Here is a 14253-nt window from a genome sequence, read left to right on the forward strand (position 1 = left end):
GGTGTTTCATTTTGGTGTTACTATGGAGCTGCATCCACAATGCTTATCTCCATGTTGATTGGACAGCTGCTCAAGTTCACAGCCAGGAGCCCAGAAGGTGTTCAAGAAAGCCAACCACACTCCAACTAACCTGGCATGAACCAAGGTAAGTGATGTGGATTAATTAATTAACAAACCAAGGGTGTTTGTTATAAAGACTTGCACTAGATGGGACACTGTCATCCATTATGTGCATCAAAAGTAATCGGATCGAACCATGCTGCTACAAATACGAGCCGCCGGTAGAAATGATAATCAAGTCCAAATCTGCTGCTTATGGTTGTACTAGGCCCAAATAGACCCCTGTGTGTGTGTGTGTGTAAATGTGTAAGTTAGCTGGGCCGGATTATCCATACATCTCATCCGGTGAGTGCCTGAAGGCACCAGCCAATTTGCCGTGCTGGGGGACACCAATGTGAAAAAAACGAAAAACATAAATAGTTTTGTGGTCAGACACAGCAGCAACATTTATAAAGCAATTGATTTAGCTTTTATTCATCATTATCCTAATTAATAAGAATATGAATAACAATAATAAGAAAACAGTTGAAAATAGCCTCTGCTGTGTGCCTTTCAGCACCATGGAGGCGTGGAGAGCGGTGAGGAGAGAGAGACTCTGTTTATGTCAATAACAGTGGTACATTTTATTGCTGAAAGAAAATATTTCAAAGACTATTTTACTACTCCACCCTCCTGTGTGGAGCGAGCACACCTTTGTATTCAGGAGCGCTACGGTTCATACATTAGTTAACTATTTTATTTTCTGTTTCACAAAGGCAAGAAGGAAAATCAAGCCTGCTATAAATGTTGTATCTGCCGTTTCTGACAAGGAAAAAAAAATGCCTTTTTGTTTGTGGATCTTGAAATGAAAATTAAATCAATATTTTGTTCTCATTCCTTTAATTTCTTTAGTTTCTGAAAACGATAGAACAACAAAACAACCATCACCTTACCTGGAGCTCTATGATCATTGCTTGCAACAGGTGTTATCGGGCTTTCATTGTTTGTTATATGCGTGTAATGATTTTTTTAGACAAACTCTGTTATGGTTTTGCATGTAGACCTCATACAGGCCATTTATGATGGAGATAATAATATTTAACATAACGTGTTGCATTGGGATGTGAGTTGCATTCAGATTGGAGCATCATTGTAAGGGTTGGTATGGCATGTCTATCTATGGTGTCAGGTTTATGGTTGTGGCTTACATTTTTCTGCAGTATGTGTTTTGAGCATGTACTTCAGCAATAAGTTTATGTTAGTCTATGGTCAATATTCTCACAGTAAATTTCACTTTTTTATGTGTAAAGTGGGCAGAGGGGGGCACTTTAAGTGTGGTCACCGTAGGGCACCACACTGTGTTAATCCATGCCTGAAGTGAGTGAATGAGCGTTCATGTATATATTTGGCTAAGTGAGTGAGTGAGAGAGAGAGAGAGAGAGACATGTGTAAACTGTATACTGTTTTAAACCCTGATGGTGAATTGAGTCCAAATAGGTGCATGTGATTAAGTGCGCATGTGCATACGTGTGATTAAACCCATGGCATATAAATCCCACTCCAGCCAGGCAGCTGGCAATCCTGTAGAAATTGCTTGCGCCAATTCATTTTGAAAGAGCAACGGCAAATGGGAAAATTCCAACACTGGGCTGGCCAACCAATGGTGTAACTTCATCACTCAGTCAGTGAGTTAGTGATGGACAGACATACAGGGTTATAGGGCTGGTCTGTGGCCAGTCCAGCCAAAAATGAAGCTACAGCCGGCAGCTAGTTAGCTTAGCTTAGCATTAAGAGTGTAGACATGCAAAAACTGTACCAAGCCAAGAAATAGTCCCGGATTTTGTCACCTTTGATCAGGGCAAGGCCAGCTGTTTCCCTCTGTTTCCCCCATTCTTTATGCTAAGCTAAGCTTACCATCTATAGAAAGCAAATAAGCCTATCTAGCAAAAGGTTGAACTAGTCCTTTAAAAACTTCTCAAATCTGAGGTTCAAAGTTCATTCTTGACCTCAGAAACTGCTCTGAAAAATCCACAATTTCCTGAAAAAATCCCTCTGCTAACGGTGCTCAAATGACACATGAAGAGCTCTTCACATGAAGAGCATGTGATTTGATAGAAAGCTCCAGAGCAGCTATTAATTAGACCTTGTGCTGTAGTTTTCTCAGATGTATTCTCTCATCTGGATCTATCATGAAGCATTAAATAAAGAGGCACTAATTAATAATTCATGATTTTTTTTCTATCATTGCTATTCCAATAGTAAGAATTGGGATGATATATCATTAAAAGTACTTAATTAAGTTCATTTTTTGTAGCTTTGTAGATTATATACTGCTAAAAATTAAATAAAGCAATTCATCTCTTTTATGGTGCCTATATTCTGAGATAGTTAAATGCAAATGCTTTTCTAAGGACACAAGTAGCTGCATTGGAAATTTAATTAGCGATTAGAACATTTGGAATCCTGTAGGGGTCAATATTTTGGTTATGCCATGTAAGAAGATAAGGTTCAGCACAGTCACAGCCTCAATCTGACAAATCGGTGTATCCCTGAACTGCAAGACATTAATATCACCAGCTTTTACACGTTAGCTGTATGTGCCAAAATGAAATGAATAACTTCTTAGTCAAGCTGGCATTAACATATGACTGAAAAGAAACCCAGTAAACCTACAGTGAGAGGAAGAAACACTGCATGCTTGCAAAACTTGGCACTTGATCCAATCATCAGCGTGATGATTGGGAAGTTAACATGAAGAATCTACAAATAAATTGAAACACAGATAACGTTCGACTGAATCCGATTCCCTTAATTACCTGACTTCTTGGAAATGACTTTTCTTCAGTCTCACCATCAAAGGCAATCATTATTTGGCAGCAGGGGTTCTCGACACACTCAATAGACACATTTATCACACTGCACCAAGTCTTTTGACTCACTGCCATGTTTCATATGGCACACCAACTGGCGCAGTTGATGTTGTTAAGTATTACTGAATTGGGCGTTACCCCTAATTTCCATAACTTGACCTACAAGTCATGCATAATAAAATCAAGATTTGCATATGCATAGACAGCACAGATGCAATATGGCATTATGTTAATTGCTAAATATTGAAATAAATTATTTAAATTCCATTCACTATGTAGGCTTGGTGACTACTGTGATATTTTAATTTGCTCATTTCTGAGATATACTGCCCATGCTGCATTCCGCGATGCACACCTATTCTATCAAGTGTATAAATACAGCATAGGAGAAGGTGGAGGGCATGCAGTCCATTTACGCTGAATTTGATTTCCACCACTGCCTAATTTTTACCACTGGGAAGGTCGGAATGACTGACTAAAATACATTTTTTATGAGCAGAAAAATAAGTAGACCTCCAGAGATCTTGTTTCTTTTATAATAAGAAAAATACACACATAAATATATCACATCCATCACACACACATGCATACACACACATGCACACAGCCATCCCTGCTTCACTCTCAATATCAAAGCCTAATCAGTGGCTGACACTTCTCTCATTGTTATTGATGGGCTATGAGGGAAGAATAGGCTATGAGTTGGCTCCAATCTGCCAAAATTGTTCTATAGTAAAAAAAAAAAAACACAATACAAGGCCAAAATGCCTCCAATAAAGACAGTCTTCTGCCTTTATCGCATAAGCCATACATATTCCTATCTGTCTTTTGCAGCAGTGCAGCAGAGAAGGTAGGTTAGACATGATTTATACCTTAAGCGAATTTGATGGATGTCTATTACTATGTGTGAGCTGTTTACATGCAAGAGTGATATGCAGCTGCCAGGCTGTGTCTGTGTTCAAAACTTTAATGTTATACCAAGAAGGGGCCAAAAAAGAGGTAAAGCTAGAAAGATAGCTGTCACCGAGGAACTTGCTGAAAATATGTGGATAGAAACATAACGCGGCCACAGCAGTTACAGTAAATAATTGGCATCATAAATTTAAGTAGACTTAATTACTGTGATGACAAAACATATTAATAAAGTTGAAGACATGAAAAGTATGATGTATGAGTTTTAGTGCTATAATGCTGTGATTAAAATCAAGACTGTCAGTCAAACAACTGTAGTCTTACGGTTTTGACTAATGGGCCTCTTTACTGTTGTAATAAATACATGGTGGATAAAGTTAAGTAAAGTTATACTGTCCTGATTCCATTAATAATATTTCACAACTTTTTGGATCCTGAATACATTTTGTGTCCCCGCTATATAATTTTTACAGTATATTGCATTTTCTTGAGCTGTACTCTGGTGTAATTGCTGCAGCAATGTCCTCATGTTGCTGCAGGGATCATTACATTTTCATCAGCTAACACAGTAAACAAGGCTGCTGCAGCCATTTCATTTATCAACGTATACACACACTTATGCAAATTTACTATCAAATGTCATCCGAGCTAACTAGCAGAAAAAAATATTTCAATAGTCACAAACAAGCGGGTAGTTCCGAGTCTGAAAAGTGAAGCCAATGTGGAAATGCTTTAACCCTGCATTCTCACTAACGGTCATTAGGGACGACTCCACTGGCTCTAAAAACAAGTCTGATTGTATAGCAATCTATGGGAAAATCACTCTCGAAGGAGTCGAATGTTCAGTTTTTTCAGTAAGTACATTTTGTTTTAATGGTTTTAAGCTAGAGAAAATTAGCATTAGCAATAGTGTTATCATACTTAACCATAGACTGTAAATGCATCGTGCAAACCAAGCTAGCAGCTAGCGTTACGGTCAGCTCCACCCTCTCATCCAAATATGGTCACTTCTCATCACTTCTGGCTCCAAAAATCCAAGATGGCGACGGTCAAAATGCCAAATTCAAGGCTTCAAAATAATTCCATAAACCAGTGGGTGACGTCAAGGTGGTTACATCCATTATTTTTATACAGTCTATGGGTACAAAGAACAACACAGCACAAGATGTTCTGGTCGAGTGCACCCTATCCAAAATGCTCCAAAAAGTCATTAGGCTCTTGGAGGATGAAGACGTCCGGCTTGTTTGCCTCACACATCAGCAGGGCTGAATGTGAAACTGGGAGCTGGCACTGTATCACGTAGGAGTGCACACTACATCACGACAGAGCTCCCAAGCTGCGAGTCGGTAACAGGTGCTGTTTCAAAGGACTAGAGATAACAGAGGGGAAGAAAAGGGTGAGGGGAGATGGACACAGTGAGAGAGGGGGGTTGCTGCTGAAGGGGATGTATTCCTCTTCATCTTCAGAGATTTCTTTTCGCTTTCTCTTTCTAGATGTGTATGTGTGTGCACGCGAGCATGTGCACACAATCACATACACACACAAAAAAAAAATACTGACAGACTGGGAAATTCTATTCTGTTTTGAAGAGAATAATACTTAAAGCTACACTCTTGAACAGTAAGGATGAATTTTACCAGCAGTCCACATAGGTTAAATATTTATAACATTTACACTCCCAACCCTGTATAATACTACAGTAGACATCTGCATTGTGTACTATTAACCTCTGCTAGGAACTTGCTTTCCCACTTGTAGTAATTGATCATCTAGAAGTTTCCATGATGGACAAATAGAAAACAAAACCACTCTCTTTGCTATTTGGAACAAGACATTTCTAATTACTTCATATGTGAATATAAGCACAGAGCAAGCCTAACACAGCACATGGGGAGGGGGGGAGATAATGTTATCATCCATCAGCTGTATTTATGTTGATCATCTGGAGTGTTTGCTAAACATCATCAATTAATGTGTTTAGAAACGCCAAAGCAAAAGAACCAACAGCTCATATTCCAGTTTTGGCCGGTTTTTAAAGAAAAAAATGAAGTACTGTGTTGTTTCTGGTTTAGGTTTGTTGTTTATTTTGCCTGCAGGGAAGTACGTTTTTACATAATTCTTACATGCTCAATGGACATGCTAAAGAGACACAAGGACAAGATGAGATACCTATAAATAAGAGTAACAAATTACACCATATCAAACTGAATTATCCAATAATTCACCTACCAACTTTGTTCTATATAAAATACTGCAAACTAAAAATGCCACAACATGGCCATTTGAGTATGGGGGAAACAGATATAGGTTAATAACGTTTCGTTAAATGGCAAATTGAGTCAATCTCTACATTTTACCTGCTGTAACTCAAATCGGGGGAAATAAGTAGAGTGCACTTGTTTTGTCACTTGTTATGTGTTAATCTAATGTCGACTTTGGCCTAGTTTGAGGCTGAACCACTGCCAACAGTTGATGTTAAATGTATTTGTTTACACCCTACCATGGGATTTCTGCAGTGGCAGGAAAGTTAACTGGCTACATATTTTGCCTGAGATCATCCTGACTATTTTAAAGACACCAAAGAGCTTATGAGAGCCATCAAAACAATATCTTCATGAATCACCAGAGACATTTCTGTGACTTTATTATTCATTAGACTTCCCATTTTGCAAGTGACTGCCAGACAGCCACAACACAGACTGTTGGCTGCCTCTACTATGATGCGCTACATTACGAATTTAGCAGGGGTGTTTGAACTATACCTTGAGAGGACATAATGTGATTATTAAACAGTAATAAAGAAAGATGGCAAGAGAGAGGGGAAAAAACCCTCTAGAGCCCACGCTTGTCAACGAGGTGTGTAAAAGCTTATCCTCTTTGATATCATTCACATGCCCCTTTAGGACTGGTGCCAGTAAAAAAGTAATTAAATTCAACTGTGTTGTTTGGAACCTTTACAATAGATAGAAAAATCAAGTCTTGAGTGATTGAGCTCCATTTTTATTTGCTAACAGCCTGTTTCACTTGACTTAACAAAAGGTGGCAAGAGTTGTATTAGGTGCGGCAGATGACATCAGCATAGCAGGAGCAAGAGTGACCTGAATAATTCACCTCCTCCTGGTAATGGGTAAGTGGAGATGTATGTAACATCATATTTTCGTCCGGACACGTAGTGTAAAAAGGGGGGCCTTTTGTCATTTAGCAGGTGATCCTCAGAGTAATGCAGATCACTTGCATGTTATGTTAAGGAAACATGACGAGTGCATTTAAATCTTGAATGGATTTAAAACACGCGATGTCCTACAGAGCTGAGAGAGAACTCACGTACATTTTTACAAGCACTTCCTTTATATGTTTTCAAATATACATAAGGAACAAATCATCTTTTATAAAAAAGCAAATCTGTATTGCAACTATAGGTCTTTTCTGTGAGTGATCATTTCACAGTGTGAAAGAAAGAAACACTTGTCCTTTGCGAAAGCATGTAATGGTGCAAATTATTTGCTTTAATCTTTTGCCACAATATCAGGTTCAAGGCTTCTTTATTAGTAACCAGGGGTAAACAGAAATAGAGATTCAGAAGACATCAAAACAAAATACATTAAAACAAGTGTCATCATAGTATCAAAAATAGTATCAGCGTATAAGAACTCCTAAGAAGGTCATGACAAAGTGCTTCTACACACACATAAACACTCACCCACTCACTCAGAAGCTTAAAGTGCCATGCATGGGTGAAGTGCATCATTTTGTGCTAGCTTTGTCTGGTAGTGCAATGGCTGCAGGTACAAAAGCATTTCTGTATTGTTTTCTTCTCCACCTAGGGGCCACAAACCAACAGCCGGAGCGAAGGAGCTGGAATTCGCTATGTAAGGGATGAGAACAGTCCTGAAGAATAGAGCTCGCCTTACACTGCAGCTGTGACGAGTAAAGAATTGATGGGTTGAGTTTAGACTTACCTATTAGCTTACTAGCCCACCTGACAATTTGGTTTAGAGAATTTTTGTATTTGCAGAGACAGACTACCAAACCATGACACAAGGGAAAAAGACAAGATTGACTCAATAAAAACCTGATAAAAGACGATCATCATGGTTTTATCAATGTGAAAATGGGACAGTTTTCTGAGACAAAACAAATGCTGGTCTTCAATGATCATAGTCTCATAGACTGAAGACTGCCTTCTAAAATCTATGATCATTTCCATTGTCTTGGAAATGTTTGGCTCCAAGAAAAATTCATCACACCAGGTGACAAACTCATCAATGACTTGACCTGGACTCATTGTCGTGTAGGAGACTCACAATGACTGAATCATCTGCAAATTTCAGTATAGCCCTGTTGTCATGCTTACTTTGGCACATGTTTTTGTACAGAATATTAAGTAAAGGTGAGAGAACATAGCCCTGGGGGGGGGAAAGAACATAATGAATCTGATAAAATGCCGTTCACATTCACCCTTTGTGTTCTGTTTGTCAAAAAATCCATTATCCAACCCACCAGATTGTGACTCAACTCAAAATGCTCTGTCAGCCTCATGGCTAAAATGTAGGATTGTACAGTATTAAAGGCTGAAGAAAAATCAACAAATAGCAATCTAGCATGGTTTTATTCCCCTCTAGGTGTTTAAACAAAAGGTTAAGTAGGGTGACTGTAGCATCCACAACTCCTCTGTGTGTCCTGTACAGTAGGCAAAGTGCATGGGGTCGAGTACATGCTCAGTTTCCCTTGCAAACTCTGTCTTCACAAGCTTTTCAAAGGTTTTCATTACAATAGAAGTGAGGGTGACCTGCCTAAAGTCATTAAAAGCTTTGGGGCTGCTGCCTTTAGGAACAGGGATGATCAGAGCCTGCTTCCTCAGGTTAGGTACACATTGTAGGTTCAGAAACATGTTGAAAATATCATAAAAGATAGAACTTAATTGCCTTGCACAAGACTTCAGTAATTTGCCACTGATATTGTCAGGATCAGGGCTCTTCTTTATCTTTAGAGAAAGGAAGAACTTTTCAACTTCTCTCAGCTCCAGGACAAAGTGCTGATTGTCTTTAAGTTTACATCTAAGTCCCTCAACTTCATCTCTAAAGTCAAACTGATCAAGCAGCCCATCCTCACAAGAAAAACAACAGTATAGGTCTAAAATTCAGGCCAACAAAAACGACTGTAGTCTACTATAGTTACATTTACGCCATCTAGCAGCCGTTGTATCCAAGGTTTGTTATTGGAATAAACCTTAATCATTTCACTAGGAATAATCATATTCTAACAAAAGGTAACATAACATCAATGCCCTTGCAAGAGTCTTTGAACACCCCCCAGTCGGTGCAGTCAGAGCAGCCCTGAAGACAAGCAGTGAATTCCTCAGACCCTCTTTGGCCTTGATTTTTTCTCCCTAAAGGTATAATGTGTAAGAATTGGTCACCTGATCCAAACAAATAGTGGGCATATCACCCCATATTTAGTTAATTTGTTAATGTTTTTAACTAAAATTCTGGCCAATTCACACATTATACCTTTAGGACAGTTTAATATGTGGGGAGAAGGAGCACACAGTTGTGGTCGGCAGAACCTAAGGAGAGCACAGGGATTGATTATCTGCTCCTTTAACTGTACCATAACAGAGATCGAATGTCTTATTCTGCCTGGTTAGACAGGATATATATTGGTAGAAGTCTGTCAAAGACTTTTTTAGGGACACATGATTAAAATCTCCAAATATGAGTTTTGGTGCTTCAGTTGAAATGGACTGTAGTTTTTGCGCCATATCAAATATAGTACTTGTGGCAGTGGATACACAGTTGTTATCAATATTTGTGGGAACTCACGGGGTAAATAGAGTAGATGGAGAGACACTGATAGAAGTTCAACATCAGGGGAACAGAGCCTTTCTCTGACAGTCACAGAGCTACAGTAGTGCTTTCTGACATAGAGGCACACGCCCTCTCCATGAGATTTTCCTGTCACCTCTGCTTTCCGATCAAGGTGATATCGAGTACCAAATCTGTCTATGAACAGATTGTTATCCAAGTCCTGCATGGTGAGCCAAGAATACCATGACGCAGGTGTCTCTGTAGTCCTGCAGAAAGCTAATTTCCTTGTAGCTCATCAAGTTTATTCCACAAGGACTGGACGATCTCTGTAACCATTTTACCTCCGCTTTCCACTTCCTTCTTAACTCCACTTGAATGACCATAAATCAGGGTTTTGTTGTAGTCCCTCCGAATAAAGACAGGCAACTTAAGATCTAATGTTAGCCCGGCGATTTGATTCTGTGTATTCTGTTGCAGCAGGATGTCTCTAGTATACTGTGTCCTCAGAGAATGAAGTGTGACCCTGATGCAGACGAGACTTAAGTTGATTAAAATCCACAAGGCAGTGTTAATTAAAAGCTCCATCACTGCAGATCAATAGTAAAATGTATAAAAGCACTTCATAGGTATAGGCAATCAAGCATAAAAAAACATGCACAAACTCACTAAAAAATAAAACATAGGATGCTGAAAAACCCACTGCCAGTAGCTGCATAAGAATGTGCCCTGTTACAGCTTTTAATCTCCATTTCCTTGTATTCAGTACATAGAAAGTACATAGAACAGTAATGGTGCTGTGGAGAGATAACTGAGAAGAAATGACCTTTACCTAAACAAGTGCTTCAGTTTGTAAATAAGCGTAGAATTAAATGTAGATGAGGGTGAGAGGGATGTTTTTCTGTAGACTAGCAATTTAGTCTTAAAGGAGAAGGCATTGTCATTAAAAGATGATTATACTGTGATTATAGGATAAGAGACTGTGGGGAGGTAAGATGTGATCTCTTTTACAGGACACTTTACTAACACTTGACATAGAGTATCACCAATTTTTTCAAACACTGTCATTATCGGTCTCCTCAGGAACCAAAACATCCGGCATTTCGCCTTGTTTTTGAGTTCACCTTTGCTTTATGAGAGATAAACAGTAACCTATGGTTGGTTCAGCTACTTTTTCTTTATTCTAAGAAACATAGGGTGTGCTGCCCCATCAGTGTCAATTGAATATTTTTGAGTTTTCTGCTGGTTGGACAAAACAAACAACTTGAGAACATCTGCTTGGGCTTTAAGAAATTGTGGTGAAAATAATTGTTAGTTGCAGCCCTAGCCAAAACCATTATCATGATAGTAGCAAGGATATTTTCACTATTGATATATATGACAATATGGTAAATATAAAATAACATATAAAACAATCAAACTGTTGTTTAATGCATGTAATACATAAGGCGAAATTGTTTATGTGTGTCAAACAAAAAACTCAACAAACTAATTTTGTTACTTTTTAATGTCAGTTTTCCCTGAATCATTAATTTAGAGAAAGGACAACTATCATGATCATATGATCATGACATTTGATAGACAATATTATATTATTGCCCAGCCTGAATTACATTGTTTTTGCAATTTTGCTTTTTAAAATTATTATTAGGCAGTGACAGCAAAGATGCAGACAGCTTTTACAAAAAGCAAGAATAAAACACGAAAAACGAGTAAAAATCAATATTTTAAATCAAATAGCATGAAAAAAGTGAGGAAAAAGGACTAGTAAAATATACAATATACACACACATTTTATATATACACATATTTGCAAGTTATAATTAAGTTATATGTAATTGCATTTGTTGGTAAAAATGTTGGCAAACAGCATAATCATAGTTGAAAGCAACATACTCAATATGCCACTTTATAACTTTCCTGTTTGTGAATAACCACTGTTCCACATGAATGTTCACACTGACAGTAACACTTTCAGTCAATAGAACAAACACAGTGATTGGCCAACATATGACATTGTGCCACGCTCAATAAGTTTACATCAAAAGTGGGTAGAAAACACTGACAATGTGAATGCCCTCAAGAGTTGCAAGTAAATACTATTATCATATGCGCAGGATTATGTTGTGGTTTTCTCCACAAACATAAATGATATTAGTTATGCCCATTTCCCCTGCTTCTCATCTTCTCCCACATGGTGCAAATCTGGCTCTCTTTTGTGTGTGTGTGTGTGTATCTGGGAGATCATTCCTCTTTGTGATGCGTAACAGAGTGCAAAAACCACAACACCACGTGGCTCCAGGTGTTTCCACTGATCTGCATTCATATACAGCTCATCAAAGAGGTCGAACCGGGTTAACGTTCTGTCTTCTGTCTGTAAATAGCTGAGCTGTTGCTCTTTTTTTTATCCTCACAGGCCCACCCACGGTTGAGTGGGGACACTGCAGTTTTTTGAAAATGATTTTCTGTAAAAGAAAGAGGACACTGCTGCCTTTTGTGCCCAATGTTTTGGATGCTGTTGACATCTGCCTCTACAACCTTAATCCTGTCGGCTACATTCAGCATGATTGAGTTCAAATCATTGCAAATGCTAATGGACTCCAAAGGACCTATACGTACCCACAAACACAAACGCACACACACACACACACACACACAATTACAAATACCCAAACACACATAAGATTGTATAACACAGTCGAGGCTGAGCTTTGTCTGTAGATGAACTGTCTTGAAGCCAAACCCTCTGGCTCAGCTACAGTATCAGCTGTAAAAGATGGATTAGGGTCCTCTATAACTACTCTCACACTGAGGCACAATGTAATAAGGTGATTGTGTGTGTGTGTGTGTGTGTGTGTGTGAGAGAGAGAGACAGAGACAGAGACAGAGAGAGAGGAGAGGGCATCTTAAAGTGACTGGCTGCACAAAGCTACTGTGCCTCCTGTGCGTCGAATGTGGTATGTTTACTTCTGCAGGCTGCCCACAAGTGCAAGAGGTTTAGAGGAGTGTGCTCTGATAGAGACGACTAAAACAGCTTACACTAGCCTCTAACAGAACCCAAACAAGTGTCTGGGGAAAAAAAAGAGATTGCTCCCATTGTGATCAATCTGACTGCCATAGCCAGCCAGCCAGCCAGCCAGCCTTGAATAGATGGTCACATTTCTTTACCCTGCAGGCAGAGACGCTACGCAGTACACTGTCATACACAATGAATGACATCTTAGCCAAGCTTAAAATCTGTCATTAAACTCATATTGTGCATGGTGCCTTTATAATTATGTCTATCCAATATCTCACAGTATAATACTGGCTGAATAGATCCTAAATGCTTCCAATCATAAATCAGAATGAGTGAAGTAGACATTTTTTTTCATAAGACCTAAATTTTCATAGTTTCTCGCACCTGCAGTTACCTTAATAATGTGCAAATGTAAAACACTGTCAAACTCAAACGATTGACTGCCGCAGCCACTTAGAGAGCACTGTGGTTATTGCAGAGTGAAAGCTTTCAGGGGCATCACAGAAGTTAGAAAGAAAAAACTGGAGTAATACTGCAGACTCCCAATAGAATATTTGAACAATCTGAATATGGCAACCATGCTGTGCCTACAATCTGATTGTACAAATCTGAATCTAGTCAAGTCACAAATGTTAACATCCTTAAGGAGTTATTAAAATGCACAACCAAATTTTACAATGTACATTTTTAACATTTTATATTGTTTAACAGAAAATCATACTATTATATGAGTCCTCTTAGCATTCTGATATCTTTTATGTCACCTTTAAAAGGGATGTATCATGCACATATCTAAGTCTTTATTTATATTTTGGATCTCTACTGGAATATCTCTGCATGATTTACAGTTCAAAAAACTCCTTATTTATCTTATACTGGCTCTTTGTGCAGCCCCTCAGTTCAGCCTCTGTCTGAAATAGGCTGTTTTAGCTCCTATCTCTTTAAGGCCCCTGATGAGCAAACTCTGTTCTGATTGGCCAGCTCCTGGAAGCTGCCCCTCGGCCAACTTCCGATGGCTCGGGAGGTTATGTGAACAAACAGTAGTAGTAGGATTTCACTTCTTTTTCTCATTCTTTACTCGAAATAGAAATTTCTCAAATACATCCATATATGTTCAAGCCCAAATCTGATCCGAAATATGCAAGTGGACGGTGTGAACAACCCCTGGAACAACATTAGCAACAAAGTCTACAGAGTGGATGGCCTTTTGTGGGCATGTGGGAAAAATTTGACATTATCACAACAAGAAAGTAGAGATAACATTGCAAATGAAGCACTCAGAGCCCTGGCTTTTGACTTGCAGGGAGCATTATTACATATGTTAACCTCAGGTTTTGGACAATTGACCATTTTTAACATATACATCTGACATCATAACAGTATAAAAATAACAGAAGATCACAAAAAGCATGATATGTCCTCTTTTAAATTATAATCTTAACAGTTATGCAGCCAAAGAGTTAATATTAACCACACTATAAGCAGGTCAATACTCTGACAGAGCACAAATGTGAGATCCAACAGGAACAGAAAACAAATATAGTCCTTAGGCAGTAGAGAAAACAAAATCCCCCCTAAAAGATTTAAGGAATGGATTTCACATTTGGAG

At 38.6% G+C, this 14253-nt stretch overlaps 1 protein-coding gene and 1 long non-coding RNA gene across 2 annotated transcripts in view; one reads left to right on the forward strand and one right to left on the reverse strand.

The window, feature by feature from the left end:
• nrg3b (neuregulin 3b) overlaps window positions 1-14253 on the reverse strand; it is a 202481-nt gene that overhangs the window by 35762 nt on the left and 152466 nt on the right. The gene's annotated exons all lie outside the window — the stretch shown is intronic.
• On the forward strand, window positions 1758-14069 carry LOC122971982. Its single transcript, XR_006399609.1, has 3 exons — window positions 1758-1768; window positions 8513-8517; window positions 13926-14069. It is a non-coding gene; the product is annotated as an uncharacterized LOC122971982 (long non-coding RNA).

Source organism: Thunnus albacares, chromosome 20 (genome assembly GCF_914725855.1).
Source record: "Thunnus albacares chromosome 20, fThuAlb1.1, whole genome shotgun sequence".
Lineage (NCBI taxonomy): Eukaryota > Metazoa > Chordata > Actinopteri > Scombriformes > Scombridae > Thunnus > Thunnus albacares.